This window comes from Etheostoma spectabile, chromosome 22 (genome assembly GCF_008692095.1).
Source record: "Etheostoma spectabile isolate EspeVRDwgs_2016 chromosome 22, UIUC_Espe_1.0, whole genome shotgun sequence".
NCBI classification, from domain to species: domain Eukaryota; kingdom Metazoa; phylum Chordata; class Actinopteri; order Perciformes; family Percidae; genus Etheostoma; species Etheostoma spectabile.
The window spans coordinates 7905541-7922236 of NC_045754.1; the positions used below are offsets into that span (position 1 = coordinate 7905541).

Below are 16696 nucleotides of genomic sequence, written 5' to 3' on the forward strand. Positions count from 1 at the left end.
CACGTTGTTTTGTTGCCAGCAGTTGCATACATTTCTCCAGCCGCTCAGCAAGCTGTTTAAGAGCAGCTTTGCCAGCACTCCATTCCTTCCCCGGGGGCCGGGGCCCATCGCTCTGCGCTGTAGCAGCTTCTCCAGCAGGCTGAACCGGGCTTCCTCCCTCCCCCGCCCGGGCCACATCGCTACCTAGATGTGTGACGGCTAGATGAAAAAAATCAGCGTTAGCCGAGAACATCGGCAGAGCCGTCCCGGTGGCTGAACAAACTTATTCAACCGCGCCAGCCCTCAGGCCACCGCAGCCACCTCGGTAGCATGTTTTCCAAATCACGAGCTAGCACCCTGTTGTCAAGGCTAACTTAACTAAACTAAGCAACGGTAGCTAGCCAGTAGAGATACTTGACAACAAGACAATGCTAGCTCCGTGATTTGGAAAACATGCTTACCGAGGTGCTTGCGGTGGCCCCGAGGCTGTGCTGTCGCTGTTGAATAAGTTTGTTCAGCCACCGGACGGCTCTGCCGATGTTCTCGGCTAACGCTGATTCGTTAACATTTCGCAGTGTCTTGTCAGTGCCTTGTCGGGGGCGGCGGGATAGGCTCTTGCTGACCTTAATGCAAGCGAACGTGACAGACCAGTCAAAGTGAGCCCCCCCGTGGCTGGCTATAGTGGCTATAATTCCCACACCATTCATAAGTGACACTAAAACTCAAAGTACTCTTCAAATACAGTTTTCCCCCAACTGTGTTATTATTTATGTGTTTATTTTCACGGTTATCCAGGTTCAAGATCCATATCTCCCGATGAGAGGATTTTTATTTGTTATTTGACACTATAAACATACACGGACCTCCTCGAGCTTTTGTTTTGGTACTTCCGGTTACCGACATTTTTTGCATATTAGCTAAAATTTAGTTTCACCCGACATTTAGATTTAACATTTAGATTTAGATTTAGATTTAACATTTAGATTTAGATTTAGTTACTTTAACATTTAATTTAGATTTATATTTAGATTTAGATTTAATATTAGATTTAACATTTAGATTTAGATTTAGATTTAACATTTAACATTTAGATTGATTTATATTTAGATTTACATTTAGTTTAGATTTAATTTAATATTTAGATTAGATTTAATATTATATTACATTTAGATTTAGATTTAGATTTAACTTTAGATTTAGATTTAATATTTAGATTTAACATTTAGATTTAGATTTAACATTGATTTAGATTTAACATTTAGATTTAGATTTGCATATAGATTTACTTTAAATTCATTAGGTAACATTTAATAGTTGGATTAACTTTTAAAATATTTCCAAGTTGACAAATATTGTTGTAAATGTGCAAGAAAGTGACCCTCAATTTCATACCAGTTTTTTAACATTATTTAAAGCTAATGTGCCAAATGTTGCTGTTATTTTCAGCACGAGCCGCTTTACAAACGGCGCCCCATAAATTTAGTCTTAGTCAGCTTGTTTGGACATTAGTGCAGTCTTGTCATTGTCTCATCTTTGTCATGGAAAATAAGGTCTTTGACGAACATATTTAGTCTCGTCTGACAAAATTAACACTACCTCACTGAACACAAATGTCATCATTAGTGGATCCACCGTAAGCATTTTAGCATGTTAGCTAGCCACAACATTGACACAACGTTGATTTGGGTCCCTGCAAAAACCAAGGGACCCAAATTGTTACAGTGACGAGAGTAAATGTACTGTACTACATTGTATTATATAGTTTAGGTACACAACACAGCCCCATGCACTTTAAACCAGTAAGAAGATAACAGTCAAAAATGCAAAACTATTTGCGTATTTATCAAAAAACTTTGTAGGCACCCATAACTCAGAGTTAGATGATGAGTGGACATGTGTTCTCAGGGCCAAAAGATTACAGGTACAATAACTACGGTCACACCAGCAACATCAACAACCATACAAGACCAGACAATTCTTACATATTACATTGCTTGATACATAAAAACAAGTATATACAATTTAGAATGCTTTGTAGCTAGATGCTTTGTAGAGCCTTCAGAAGTACCTCAGCACACAACAGATTCTGACAAAAATAAACAGCCCACAGTGAATCATGCATTAAAACTTATGAGTCTAAGTCTGTGTTGCATTTGCTGCACTACATCAAAACAAAGTAATGAAGTTACAGGGAGTCCTAATAAAATTATTGAACAAACATTTCATAGTCTTAAAAAGGGTTATCTCAGACAGCAGGAGGAGAGTAGTTGTTACATTCTACAAGGTGAACATAAAGTGGCAAGAAAGTCATCCACATTATAGCCAATTGCCTCTCCATGAGTCACATGAGGGTATGGATCCACCTGGCTGTCCTGCATTTCCCTTCAGCCCATGTCACAAAAGTTGAGACTCTTCAAGAAGTGACTTAATTATTACCACTTGGCTTGTGAATAATGCAGGCAGGATGTCAGTAACATAGGGTAGAGAAGGGTTTCTGCTGAGAACAGCAGGTGCCTTTCATCATCATGACACAAGAAACAGAAACAGAGTAAGACACAGCGGGGTGTTTGCTCAGCACAAAGATAAATAAAGCACATAAGCATGCATGCATGCATGCATGTAGAACGTGTGTGTGTGTGTGTGTGTGTGTGTGTGTGTGTGTGTGTGTGTGTGTGTGTGTGTGTGTGTGTATGTATGTATTTGAGAGCGAGGGGAAGAGGGAAAGAGTCAAATCCTTTGGGAAATTACCTCCAGAATTTGGTATTGAGTGCACTTTACTGATAGAAACAGAAGCATTTTTGAGTGATCTGCCCAGCAGTGAAATTGAAGGGCAAATTGTTTTGGGGGTTTACAAATGAGTACAAAATAACGCCAGTAAAGAAACTTGTAAATCAAGACTTTTGTGTTTTCACGCCCATAAATAAGTAGAGGCTGTCCCACTGACAATCAAGTTTGTGGATTTATTCCCCTTTTTTCTTCAACAATCAGTGGTTGTAGGAAGAGGGAATTGAGATAGTTTACTTACAAGGACCAGTGTGTAGGATTTAGGAGGATCTGTTGGCAGAAATTGATTATTAATGTTCATAACTATGTTTTTGTTGGTGTATATCAATCAATCATATTTGTGTTACAAGAAATAATATAATGTACAAAGCAGAATGTGTCCGTCAGATGGATAGGAACATAAAAAAGAGTCACTTGGTTGAATGTCTCTAGCACTCCAGGATCCAGCCATGTCTCGGCTGAAGGACACCGCCATTCCCGACATCCCGCTGGAAACCGACGCAGGGACAGAGGCCACCCAGCTCACTGTCTGACGTCTGCACACTGGCTAGCAGGACGTCCAGCAGGGAAGTTGGAATCATTTCCTCCATTGTCTGTGGCAAAGGCCTGGGGAAAAAACAAAAACAGCGCACAGTTAGGGACATGTTCTCCACCACACAGCTGTGGTTGCTCCACCAGAGACGGTAAGCAGAGCTAACGTCTTTTGCTTTTAAGTCTCTGCTAGCGTTGTGAGTAAATGCTTACTATGACCAGGCAAACAAAGAAAAGAGCGATGACTAAGGAAGATCAAACTACAAAAACAAGTGAATGAAAGTGAGATCCAACAACACAACTGCAATTATTGCTTATTGCCATAGGTGCCGCCAAAGAGAACTAAACAGAGATATTTGAGATTGTGTCTTTAAGTAAAAGTACAGAAGTATTTGCACCCAAATATAAGTACAGAAAGTAAAAGTACTAATTATGCAAAATGGCCCATTTCAGAATCATTTTAATCTAAATCTACAATGTAGTAACTAAAGCTATCTCAATAAATGGGGTGCAGTAGAAGTATAAAGTACTGTACTGGAGTAAATGTACTTCCACGACTGCCAACAGATCGTATAATTATTTAAAAAAGCAGAATTAACCTGAGTTCTGTAAAAAACCTTTAACGTTGAATAACTGTTAGCCTACATAACATGTAGAGTTATGTTTGGGTTCTCTCTTATCTCTGGCTATCTGAGGCCATAGCACATCTTGCACTAATGAACCAAACTGTCGTGGGGGCACACTTAACACATGAAGCTGAAGAGCAATGGCACTCCCCTTTAAGGATCTAGTTTAACTTTTAATCACCCTTGAAATTCCCTTTGATATGTTACCATGAGGAGAAGGAGAGAGAAGATGAGACAACACCGACATTTAAAAGCCTGTACTGTATGATGATGCCTGCTGCAGATAGCGCCTATTTCTAATTACCTAAACTTCAGCTGCGATTTCCTTTGAAGAAGGCTGCCTCACAGGCATGATCAGACTGTGACCGTAGGCTAAATCACTCTAACATTCACTTCATGCGCTTAGGACTGTTGGGTGAAAAAGCTGCAGGAGATTTCAGAGATTTGTCATTTCTATGGTAATTTAAAGCTTTTGGGAAGTTTTGGGTTTGAGCTCTTTGAAGCTAGATTTGAGAAGGGTCACGTCATCCTATAGGCAGCACAATTCATGTATTTAAAAGGAGCTTTAGAAACACTGAGTCTGATTCAGATAAAAAGTTTTGTTTTTGCCGTTGTTTTGTTTTGAAGTTCATCTTTATAGATCCAACAGCCACAGATTCAGCAGCATATTTTTCCAGCCCAACGTCTCATGGACAGTCTCAATATTGCAGCGCTGCAGGGACCACAAGTGTGGACATTGAAGTGATGAATGCACATGTAGCATGTTTAATTCAAGAGATGCAACCACTATCTTTCTCTTATCTTACATGTTTTATTTGCACTGACCATACCTTATAGATTATTTATTTGCCATTTATATAATATTTCTCTTACTCTTGTCACACTGCAGTAACATTAACCAAAATGCTCCAATTCATTACTTTGAAATTAGACATAATCTAGGGTTTTGCACACATATCCAATTTTTTAAACTAATGAACATGCCCAAATGGGAGATTTATTAGTTGACTTCTTGGCAATGTAGGTTTTTTTGTAATGTACCACTCGAATAGTGAGATCCCAATACTACTGGAGATAATGACTTTACATCTAGCATTAGAGCATTAGCCGTTTACTAATTATTGTTCATCATGTTTTAGTGTCTCCCCCCCTGCTGAAACTTCTGTTTTGTTGTAACAACTTGCAGAGTTTCTGCATTATAAGTGCATTACAGCATGTGTTTAATGTGTTCAAGGGCATACTGCTCATTTAATTAAGAGGGCACATGCCTCCTCAAACTTTTTTAATTTGATGCTTCTAAGTATGTGACAAGTTCAGAGTGAGAATGTTTTGCAACCAAACCGAAAAACACAGGTGTGACTGATAACAGCAAACACAACAGTAACACCACAACTCAGAAACTGAGGCAGCTAAATTAAATTCAGCCATTATTCATTTCACTATTTACACCTGTGTTTTTCATACTGTGATTTTAATGCATCCATGGCATCAACCCACACAGTGGAACTTTAGTTACATGTACATGTTTTCTAGCCCACAAGAACATTTTCATTGAACTGAGAAACACTTAAAGCTTTCTAATTAAACCCAATGTATAAACAGTTACACCTCCTCCCTTGTCTCCTCAAATTAAACTTGAGGTCTAATTTAATACTATCAAATATAGAGCAAATGCTGTTCAGTAAATTATTGGATTATAAGCCAATATTTGTCTTTTTAGTGACAATGAGGAAGTTAAGTCAGTCAGCACCGCCTCCATAATCTCAGCTACTTCATATCGGGTCCCCCCTTCTTTCCCCTGTGGAGGTTATGCTATTTCTATATTAATCTTCAGCAAATCAAATCAATGACTGCCCTCATATTAGATCCTCTGCCCTGTTACCATGGTAACCCAAAGGCCAGTGAATATTATATTGTAAAGGAGGGGGAGGGGAAGAGCTGGCTGCTTAAAGTACAGGGGGAAAACATGGCTTCGACACCCAGGAGGGGTATCAGGTGGGGAAGACAGAGGTAAGTGCTGTGCGTGCTGAAGTCATCTTCAGAGTGTGACATTAGGGAATGGAAAGCGAGAAAATGCCTCTGATGTTATCCTGTACATCAAGATGCTGGTATTTTTAAGAGTTCAGAATACAACTGTGATATTTTTAACATTTTAGCAATTTGAACAAAATAAAGAAAAAAAAGTAAGACAAAAGGTGACAAAAAAAATGAATAAACCCTCAAAGACATACAGTTTGCATAACTAAACTAATGCGATCAGGCAAAAAATAGCAAACATCTCATTGGTGCAGGGTCAATATACTCACATTTAATATTTAGTCCAGTAAGATTAACCGGTAAGTGTAATAAGTAAGGACATTTCAGGAAAGGATTACAAAAAGAAGAAAAAAAGGCAAGGTCTAAAATGCTGATTTTTTTTTTTTAAACTTAGAGGTTGTTGATATTGACAACCCGTTCTCACTCCCAACTCGTTAAATACTGGTACTTGGTCAGTGCCTCTCAGCATCAGATATCAACGCAAAAATCAACCTTTAGCGTATGTGTGAAATGCCGCGGGCATAGCAGTAGCTTGACCTTTTTTTAAGATTACATAGTCTTAAGAGCTACAATACTAGCGAGTAGTATGAAAGAATAAAAATCTGCATAAGGATGTTGGTTGGGGTGGTGGATGGGTCAAACAGCACAGGACTTTCACCCAGGAGACCGGGGTTTGTGTCCCGTTCTTGTCCCGTGTGTGTCTGAAACGTACATTTTGTAACCCATACCACAATTATTTTCCTTAGAATGTCCCGTTCTTGTGCCGCATTTCAGTTAAAAGTGACGCCAACAGTCCTGACCCAGAGCGTTTAAAAATGATGCCAAAGGGCTAGATGGTAAAGGAATAAAGTGCATCAGTTAGGTAAACATCAATAGCACCTGACCAAGTGTTTCTTTTTGACGCACTAGGATTAAGAACTGTAAGTAAGTGTTAAAATTGACACCCATTTACAACCCCCAGCCAGCTATTTTATTGTTACTCATTTACACATCCAACGCATGGATCAACACCATTCAGTCGGGGTCAAGTTTCTGTCCTCCTGGTAAATGTGAGTCCAACTTCCACTTTACCTTTAGCTCTTTTTTTGGTCTCCACCAGCTCCATGTTGACAAGCTATTCGCTAACTTTGTTTGTCGAGTGGTGCTAGAAAGGTAGCTAATTTGTTTATCAGAGCCTCCTATGGGGCTGGAAACTGATGAGTGTTGAGAGTGAACCAAAACAGTAAAGCTGCAGCCTGTAAAATCAAAACAATGAGCTGAAAGAAGTTAAAAAGCTCTGTAACACTGAGCGAAAGTGCCGAGCTGTGTCTTCATCTTCTGTGTTTTTCGCTTCATCAGACAGTGTCATCTGATCCATTGTTAATAAAAAAAACATTGATCTGTGGACATATAAGGCATTAGAAATTGTGAGACTAGACTTACAAAAAATGACATTTTAAAAGACACAAATGACAATCATAAAACATAAAAGGACAATATCCTGGGTGAAAGAAAGGTGGACCAAAAAGTTTTCTATTAAAAGTTTAAAAAGAAGTGCACACCTTCAAATCTACAGGGAGGCTGTTCAGAGTCTGGGGGCAAATGAAGTAAATGCAGCATCACCAATAGCTTTAGCACAGCAGCAAGGAAGAGCGAGAGTTCAGGTGAACACAGTGATTCATTAAGGACATAAACTGTGAGGAGGTCATCGATGTAATTGGACTGAGAAGTGATTTATAAGCAATTAGAAGCACCCTTTCAATCAACTCTGTGTGAAGGCTGCCATTTAAGAGATTTGTAGGGTTGTAAGTAAAACGGTACAAGATCTGATTGCCTTTTTGTGTGTGTCTGATTAGAAAATAAAGCATTATAGTAATCTTTGTGTTAGTAAAAACTGGAAAATGCCTGAGGCCATCTTACAGCCAGTGGCTCCTACAGCACCATTCAATTGGTATTAAGTACATTTTCATAATGTCAGACTGATAACTGAATAAATGTACTTAATGACCAACCTTGTATACTATACATACGTACACATACACACAGAGTGCGTGACACTATCTTTGTGGGGACCCATCATTGACATAATGCATTCCCTTGCCCCTTAACCTAATTTTTAACCCTCTTAACCCTCAGCCCTTTAATGTTGTGGGGTCCAGCATTTTGGCCTCACAAAGCTTTCGGGACCCCACAAGTATACTGAACTCCCAGATTTGGAACCCCTACAAATATAGTTAAACAACAACAGACACACACTTACACATACACACACACACACACACACACACACACACACACACACACACACACGGTGTTGTTTTAAAAGTTATTCTAATCGTGAAGTTACCACAAACAATGTGAGGCTACAGCACTTGTTTTTTAAATAAATATTTCCGATGCCTTGAAGCAAATGTTCCTTGCAATTGCATCAGCTGTGCCTTAGGAAAAAATAAATCAAAACCGGCAAAGAAGTGCAGAAAAAAAGAGAGAAGATAGAAGTTTTGTTGACAGCTTTTTTCATCAAAGATTCAGTTACTGCTTTTTCCAAAACAAACAGGAAGTCCTTTGTCTACACCAACAGCAACAATATCAGTTTATTGTACTGTGTGGATACAGATATTCTCTCAGTCTGGTGTGATGCTCCAGTGTTTTTGTCTGTACAACAACTTACCTATGACAAACAAGACCTTTCTTTGCAGCTGTTTTGCTTACATCATGTATTAAAATGGGGAACAGTTTAAGATTCAGGTTTAGGGTTACATAAACCCATGTTTCTTTGGCTTGGTAGCTTCATCATTTATCTAGTTTCTGAGTGGGTGGCAGGAGATGCAGTATGTTGAGAAGAAAGTGGTTCCCAGCATTTACACTCAAGTGCATTGACTGATGATGCAAGTCCACAGTAACTTTTTAAAAAGGAGTGAAAGATGGAAAAAATTGACCACAGACTGCTAAAACATCCAACTGGATGGTCTATCTATCTCTGAAGGAATCCTTTTCATAATGTTGTCAAACACTAAGAATATTAATCTGAGCCTGTCAATGGCAAAACAAGCACTTTTGTGAAGGTAAATACAAACTGGAAAATTGCCCTATTAACTTACATTACAGCTGACTGCAGCGTTCTCGCTTAATACTGGACCAATGTTAAAGATTGTTGTCATCAGTCACTTAGACACAACAACATATAAAAATAGGGTCCAGGTTGAAAACGGTAGTTACCTTTTAAGTTTGCTGTTATACTCTTGACAGGAATGTGCTTCATTCCCTTTCTTCTTTGTCAAGAACCCCAACAGGATATTAAAGCCCTGCTGAGATCCACAGACGGTGACACACGGTATGAATACGATGTCGTGCCTTTGGCCTCATTGGACAGCATTTCATTATATGTATCATGAATCATGTTAAAAAAAAACTGACACTGAGTGCAGTGCCTGTAATCATTCAAGATTCACAAAGCACAGGTTGTTTTTCGACACAAGGTTTGAGAAGAAATGAAAAGAATTAGACAAGTGAGGGCAAATCGAGGTTTATACTAATAGCAGCTTGACTACTTCATAAATGTGTGAGGAGCTCAGTGACCCAGAAGGGCTTTTGAGTCCAAATGCTGCTCCTCTGCATCGTGTAAAGATTCCCTCGAGAGGTCTTGGCTGACTGGAATGAAACCCCAAGACAGACCCAGGACACCACATCTCCCAGCTGGCCTGAAAACACCTCTGGAAATTTAACAAGGAGCTGGAAAAGAACTGGGGCCTCATGTATAAAAGACTGCACAGCTTTCATACCAGAAGATGGTGCACAGCCAAAATTTGAAAAGTACCTACGCACAGATATATATCTGTATCTATATCTATATAGATATATAGATATCTATGTAGATATATAGATATGTATCTCTCTCTCTCTATATATCTATCTATCTATCTATCTATCTATCTATCTATCTATATATCTCTACTCTATCTATCTATCTATCTATCTATCTATCTATCTATAATCTATCTATCTATCTATCTATCTATCTATCTATCTATCTATCTATCTATATATATCTATATATAGATATATAGATATATATAAATCTATATATCTATATATTTAGACTGATATATATAGATATATATACCCCAGGTCCTGACCTTTCCTTTATACAACACAATCAGGGAAATTGAGTTCACGTGAACAAGGCACCGACCCCGCCCAGTCTCCTCCTGACTAATTGGCCCCAACGTCATTCTTTGTCCAATCACAACAGGTTATCCCGCTGCAGATGGAAAAAAAAGGTTTGTCATCTCGGACAAGCAATAAAGAAAATGCTCAGAGTGGCAAATGGTGACCAAGCGGTGAATGCACCAAACCATGGCAGAAATAAAAAATAAATAAATCTAATGTCGAAGTGGAAATCAAGCTAATAGTGGCAGCGCCACATCAGATACAGAACAACATGCATCTCAGTGTCAGTCCAAATTACGCACAGTGAGCAGTTTGATCTTCCTGATGTAATGCCATTTATTTTCTAAGTGTTAGTAGGCTCAGTGAAACTGAGACCAGCGTGAGGGAGACCCGACTCAGGAGGAGGAGAGGTTGGTGAGGCCAGCGTCTCCACGGCAGGTGACGCAGCACGCAGAGATCCGCTGCGCCATGCATGGAGGAATTAATGAATTAGTAAATAGGACTACAGTAACAGACACATGTAGAGGATCAAGAAAATTAAGACGGCCCAGTGTTTGGTGGCACAGGTACACCTTGTTCACTTGCATAGCCTACAAATCATCCATGGGATTATCCAATGAGTTAACCTACCCGACACATGGTTCGTTCCTGGGGAGATGGGTCTGTGTGTTCCGCCTCCTGTATGCCATGGATGTCTGAGCCTCCGCAACTACAGACTCAGATACTATTGCATTTTCCCGTGCCGATCTTGTTGTTGCACAGTTGGAAATACAGAGGATGACTGACAATATTTTCGAAGAGGATTTTCATTCATTTCCCGTCCTCACAGAGGTTAAGTACCCTGCGAATTAAGCAGTTATTTGTGTGAAATGTGTGAAATATTATTCACATAAACATTCAAACTTTTATGGAATATCGTTGATATATGTTTTTTCACAGACAACATCACAGACATACAGTATGCCAGTAAGTGAAGTGGAGACGTTATTTTGTAATTGTAAATGGTGATTTTCTGTAATTTTCAGCGAGATTTCACTACGTTACAGAGCCAGAAAAGACTTTGCGGACGGCCCGCACATTCTCACGTCAAGTTAATTGTTTATACATCACAAAGTGTCAGTGAAAACCAGCGTACGCCACGTTTACACATGTGACCTCTGGTTTCCTCTTTTTGCACTGGATAAGCAGCCAGCAAATGGATGGAATGCAATAAAAATGACATACCCCAGGATTAAAGCTGTTAATGTACTTTTGTCAATATAACTACCCATAAAATAGAGATTCCCAAAGGATCCATAGTATTTGTGTGTTGGCAGCCATTTGTGTGAATTCATCAGTTGAGCAGGTATAAAATGAGCCCTGTGATTGAGTACCCACTTAGTGTTTTTTTATGACAGTGTACATTTAAAAAAAGTAATGGTTTCATCATCTTTTCATGTGCTGCAATTTGACCTCAATGGTGTTGCAATTTTTTTGTTGCAAAAAATATGAAATGCATTTTAAACTAATCTGTCTAGAAACTAGTCTGCTAAGAGGAGACCAGACCTTTTCAAAGTGTCCACACCATGAAGCAAATTTATATTATTTTAAGGATTAATAGAATTCATGGTTTTGATCAGACACTTTAAGACAAAAGTTCACACAATGACAATAAACCCATAAAGTCCTTGGGTCAAATTTGACCCGTTTTCAGTTTTTTTAATCACAAAAAATGGGCCATCGAAGTAAGCGCTGAAAATGTCAACGTTAGAAATATCAATTAACTTCGGAAAAAAACATCAAAAAAAGCACCCACAACATTGAAAAAGTGACAAAAATGTCAGAAAAAGTGATAAGTGTTTCATGGTTGACAGGAAGACCACACAAGGGTTAAACAGAAGTAAAAACGGTTGCTGACACTAATTTGTGTGGTTTGGATAAAAGATGATGCATCACTACTCTTCACTGTGCCCACTGAATGTTGGCACCTTGTCATGTTACATGTCACTCAGCTTATGCTCATTTTATTTTGCTAAAGTTGAGCACATAAAACAAAAACGTTTCAAGCAGATAACAGCTGTGAAGTAAATGTGAGGTAAGTATTTCTAAGCTGCAAACAAGCATGTTGTGAACAAGCGTTCACAGCAACTTGTGGTTCTTAAATTAAACAGAGCCTCTACAGTTAAATCAAGGCTTTTCAGAATCTACATTAAGAGGTTATTTATTAGACAATCAAAGCACTGTGAAAGTGTCCTTGGTGCTGTCAGAATAAACCAATCAAATGACTGGAAATGCTTATGTTACGGTATGTTCACACTAAATCAAACAGGTGAAAGTGGTTCCGTGAAATTACAAATGTTACGGTGTAATATATTACTAGTACCTGACAAAAGAGGGGTTATCTATTATTATTAGAAATTAAGGATATTCAAGTATAAGTTCTTGGAGGATTCATTATATCATTATACTGAGCCTTTATCTTTTTTATTGAGATTACAGAAGTCTCTCGTTAGCATCTTAGGCTACTTTTTGCAAAGTGACGCATGCGCAACTCACATCTTCACTCGACTCACATCGGGCAGTGACAACCGCTACACTGGAGTTTGTGCTCTTTATTTCTATAAATACTATATTTGTATCGGTAAAAGGACTGTCTATGTTGTTAATATTGCGGATCGCCTTTGATTATTAGATGATTAGTGGGCTAAGTTGAAAAAAGTCCATGCAATCTTTTAAAATAAAATAGTGTTCTGAGTCATGAGAAATATTCAATATAAACTGTACATATCATCAAGGTAAGTTCTCAGGAGAGACTGCCACTGGTTTTATGGGTCAGATATAAATATAAAGGAGTGAAGGGCTTCAACAGATTTATGCTCAGGTCTGTCATCATGTGATTGCCTGTCATGTTCTATACTCTTACCTGGCTGCTCCCTGAAGGGAAGAGCGGTCCCCACAGAAGGACATGTCCTTCTATTTATGTCTGAGTAACTGCAAATGCAGGGAAACAATAAAACACCGATACAGACATACTGTTCCCTGTCTATGGAGATTTTGGATGGTTTAGTAACTCATTCCCTTTCATTTATCAAATAAAATGAAATTTTAAAAAAGATATCTAAAACATCTGTTCAGATAAAAAACAAAAACAAATCGTGTAGCACTGATGGAATATGACATTTGAAAACCCCAATGAATCTCAGCTTTCATCACCAAATTGTCCAACGCTATCAGAAGCGCTTTACTTTTTGTAACTTGTTTATTTGTTCATTTAATCAAAGCAGCTTTTGCAGCTTGTTATTCCTGGCTGTACATTTGGTCATTTGTAGCTCCATCGCCAACATTACAGGTCCAATTACCACTAGAACAGCGCAATCATGGTCATGTAAATATTAAAGGTTGACCTCTAGTGTTTTGTAAAGGATCTTTTTTAAGCTGCAATGTAGCACAACTTCTATACTTATTGTTTAGTTCTACTTAAATAGTCAATATGTATATGACATAGATCTGATCTTTTGCGATGTGTTTTTACCAATAAAGGCCAACATTTATTTAAACTTATGAAAGTCAATTTGAATTCCCTTGGAATGTGCAGTGTTTGACTAATCCAAACTCCTCCTTGACCTCATAATTTTTTTCATGTCCTTATAGGACAAAGGCCATCATTTTCCACCTCTAAGTTTACTAAATAGAACAGTCATATGTATCATTAAGGATGTGTTGATTTTTTGGCCAGAATTAATCCTTGTAGAAACTTTTCCAAGTAAAATGTGTTCTGTAGCTTCTGCTCAGGGCACTCTGAAACATCATTATTGAGTTGCACGTGTTCGAGTGAATGTTGTGATGGATTTCTTCAACACACAATGAGATTTATAAAACTGCTACTGATTGATTTTGGTTGAGGTTGAAGGATCAGATATGAAGGCGTATGTGAAATAAACTAAAGATCCTTGGACACTACAGTTAAGCATATAGTCTGAATAGTGTGAATGTTCTATAACCATATGCTATTGTGAACTTTAGAAATCAACTATACACCTAGTAATTGCACATACTATGTATATATTTTCTTTATGTATTGTTTATTTCATATAAATGTGAAATATGTTTGTTAATGTATGCACCAACCACCAAGGCACATTCCTCATAAGTGTAACTTACTTTGGCAATAAACCTTTTTCTGATTCTGTTGAAAACTTCCGTATATATATATATATATATATATATATATATATATATATATGAACACAAAGTACAGCTGGGGCTCATGGGGATGTCATTAGATAGCAAGCATTTAGCCATAAACAGGAATTAAACAAGAATTTGGCCAGACAAGATTAAGGGGTTATTGGTTTAGGGGGTAGGGGTAGGGTTAGTTTGGATACCTGTGACCTCCCAGCGTGTCCAACGACCACGTAGTTGAAATGGAGGCCAAAGGTAGAAATAAGTTGAAGCTCAAAATTAATTCTAAAAGTAAATTGAAGTTAAAAATTAATTCTAAAAATAAGTTAAAGGCTTAGGTAAGGGTGGGGAAAATGGAAAAGAAGAACCTAGGTCTCGAATTGAATGCGTAATTTGGATCAGGGGATGGAGAATTTAGATGGTAAAAGTTTGGAAGAATTTAAAACAAATTAAACGTGGTGCAAAATGGGATGTTGATTGAGTGAGGCACATTCCTCCGTCTGGGCTCTGATTACGGTCCTGATTCCTCGGACCACCATTCCCATAGTGTTGCCCTAGAGTGGTGGTGTGGTGGGTGTCCTCCATGCCTTTGTGGCAACAAATTGTAGTTTATTTCCTCCTCAGAAATAGGTAATTCCATGTAGTTACATAGTTACTGATATGGTCATAACCACTACAGTGCTCAATTACCTAGTACTGGGAGTGGCCTTGGAGAGAATATCCTCAGCATGTCCCAGAGTGGCACCAGGAAAGCTGTCCATTTGTAGGTCTAGGATGGAAAAAGGAGTGATTCTGCAGACATTGGAGTCACCCAGCAGAATCCATTTATTTTCAATGTGTAGGTGCCACTTTTGCAGCTCCCTGGTTATGTTGGAATGTCTTGTGTGTCTGTATAAAACAGGCTCCGGTACAGGTGATGCATCCTGGTGTTTCAGGTCAGGTTTGACGTCTACAGTTTTTTTGGTGACACTACAGGAGTCATTCTGATATGAAGTGGTGGGCGTCTTTGCCACTGTAATTATAACACAGTCTGACTTTGGTGTCTTTTCCGAATCAGGGGTGTCTGCATGATTTCTGTGTTGTGTTCAAAGTTACACAGATACACTCTCCAAATTCACTCTATTTTCCTTGTGTGAATTCTCTATATCGTCCTCATATGGCCCTGATGGTGCAGTGGTGTTTTTCTCCTGTATTAACACTGGTGAGCTCCTTTCACTGTACACGGCGAGACTCTTCCCTCTTTGTGCAGTTCCATCAAAGCAGTGAGACTAGGGCCATCCAAAAACACACATGGCTTCAACATTGCAGTTCAGTGGGGGTTATGTTCAGGTTAGGGCTGAACAGAGGGCTAAGGGAACATTGGGTTGAAAGAATATAGACACACTCCTGTTTGTTGGACAGCACTTAATTGTACATTGTCTGTGGGCAGTAATTACTTTAAAAAAAGTGTTACACTTCTCATCCACATCCTGTCCCTAATAGCTTGTTGTTAGTCATTTACCAAAAACAAAAGATGTAAGTAACAAATGCAATTAAAAAGCAATTCTTCAGTTATTTGCTTGTCTCCGATGAAGGACATACCCCAGATATTAATTTACAGAGTGCACACAGTGGAAAGCATACTGCAGTGTGAATATGATGCTGACAACACGTCCTCGGTCAGCCATTATGCTATTCAACCTAATAAGAGACAAGCTTAGGCCAAGAGTTGACTTTGATTTCCTTCTCCAGTATGATTTTGATGGGCAGCTCTGCTGTCTCATGGCTATTCGGTAGCTGCCACAAAAGGCTGTCTTAAAGGTTGTTAGATTGAAAAGTGATGCCAGCTCACTTGGTACTGCGGGCATTGAAATACTCCCTCATTGGCTCCTGGCTGACATCCCTCAGGGCCTATCTGATGCTTGAACTTTTTTATACTAAGTGGCATGGTCTCTTAGTTAGGTAAATACTTTCTCCCCCAAGGAGAGCCACCTTGGTTATAGGAAGAAAAATCTAAATTTGCTCATTATTGTGCAGTGATGGGAATAATGGCGTTATAAATTACAGCATTACTAACGGCATTACTTTTTTTCAGTAACAAGTCATCTAATTGATCACTCTTACCATCTTAATAAAACTGTTACCATTATTGCTGAAAAATTTGGCGCGTTACTATAATTAAAGTGGTTTTTTTCATCAGACCTACTAGATCTCAGAGCCGAGAGGCAGAGGACTTTTTTTCTTCCTTGGTTAGCGGGCCGTGCATGAGACAAGCGCATAAATGTTGACCATTGGCTGAGGTTTAGCAATATTTCATGGTAAGCCAATCAGAGGTAGAGTTGGGCGGGCGTTCGAAAGCACGCATAGTCGAACACACAACAAACAACACAAAGTCAACAAGAGACAGGTATGGCGTTATGAAATAAAGGGGGGGGGGGGGGGGGGGGAAC

At 38.8% G+C, this 16696-nt stretch overlaps 1 long non-coding RNA gene across 1 annotated transcript; it reads left to right on the forward strand.

Moving 5' to 3' along the window:
• The first annotated feature begins 507 nt into the window (after positions 1–507).
• LOC116672277 (uncharacterized) lies at positions 508–16634 on the forward strand. Its single transcript, XR_004327519.1, has 3 exons — positions 508–518; positions 3424–3425; positions 16547–16634. It is a non-coding gene; the product is annotated as an uncharacterized LOC116672277 (long non-coding RNA).
• The last annotated feature ends 62 nt before the right edge of the window (positions 16635–16696 follow it).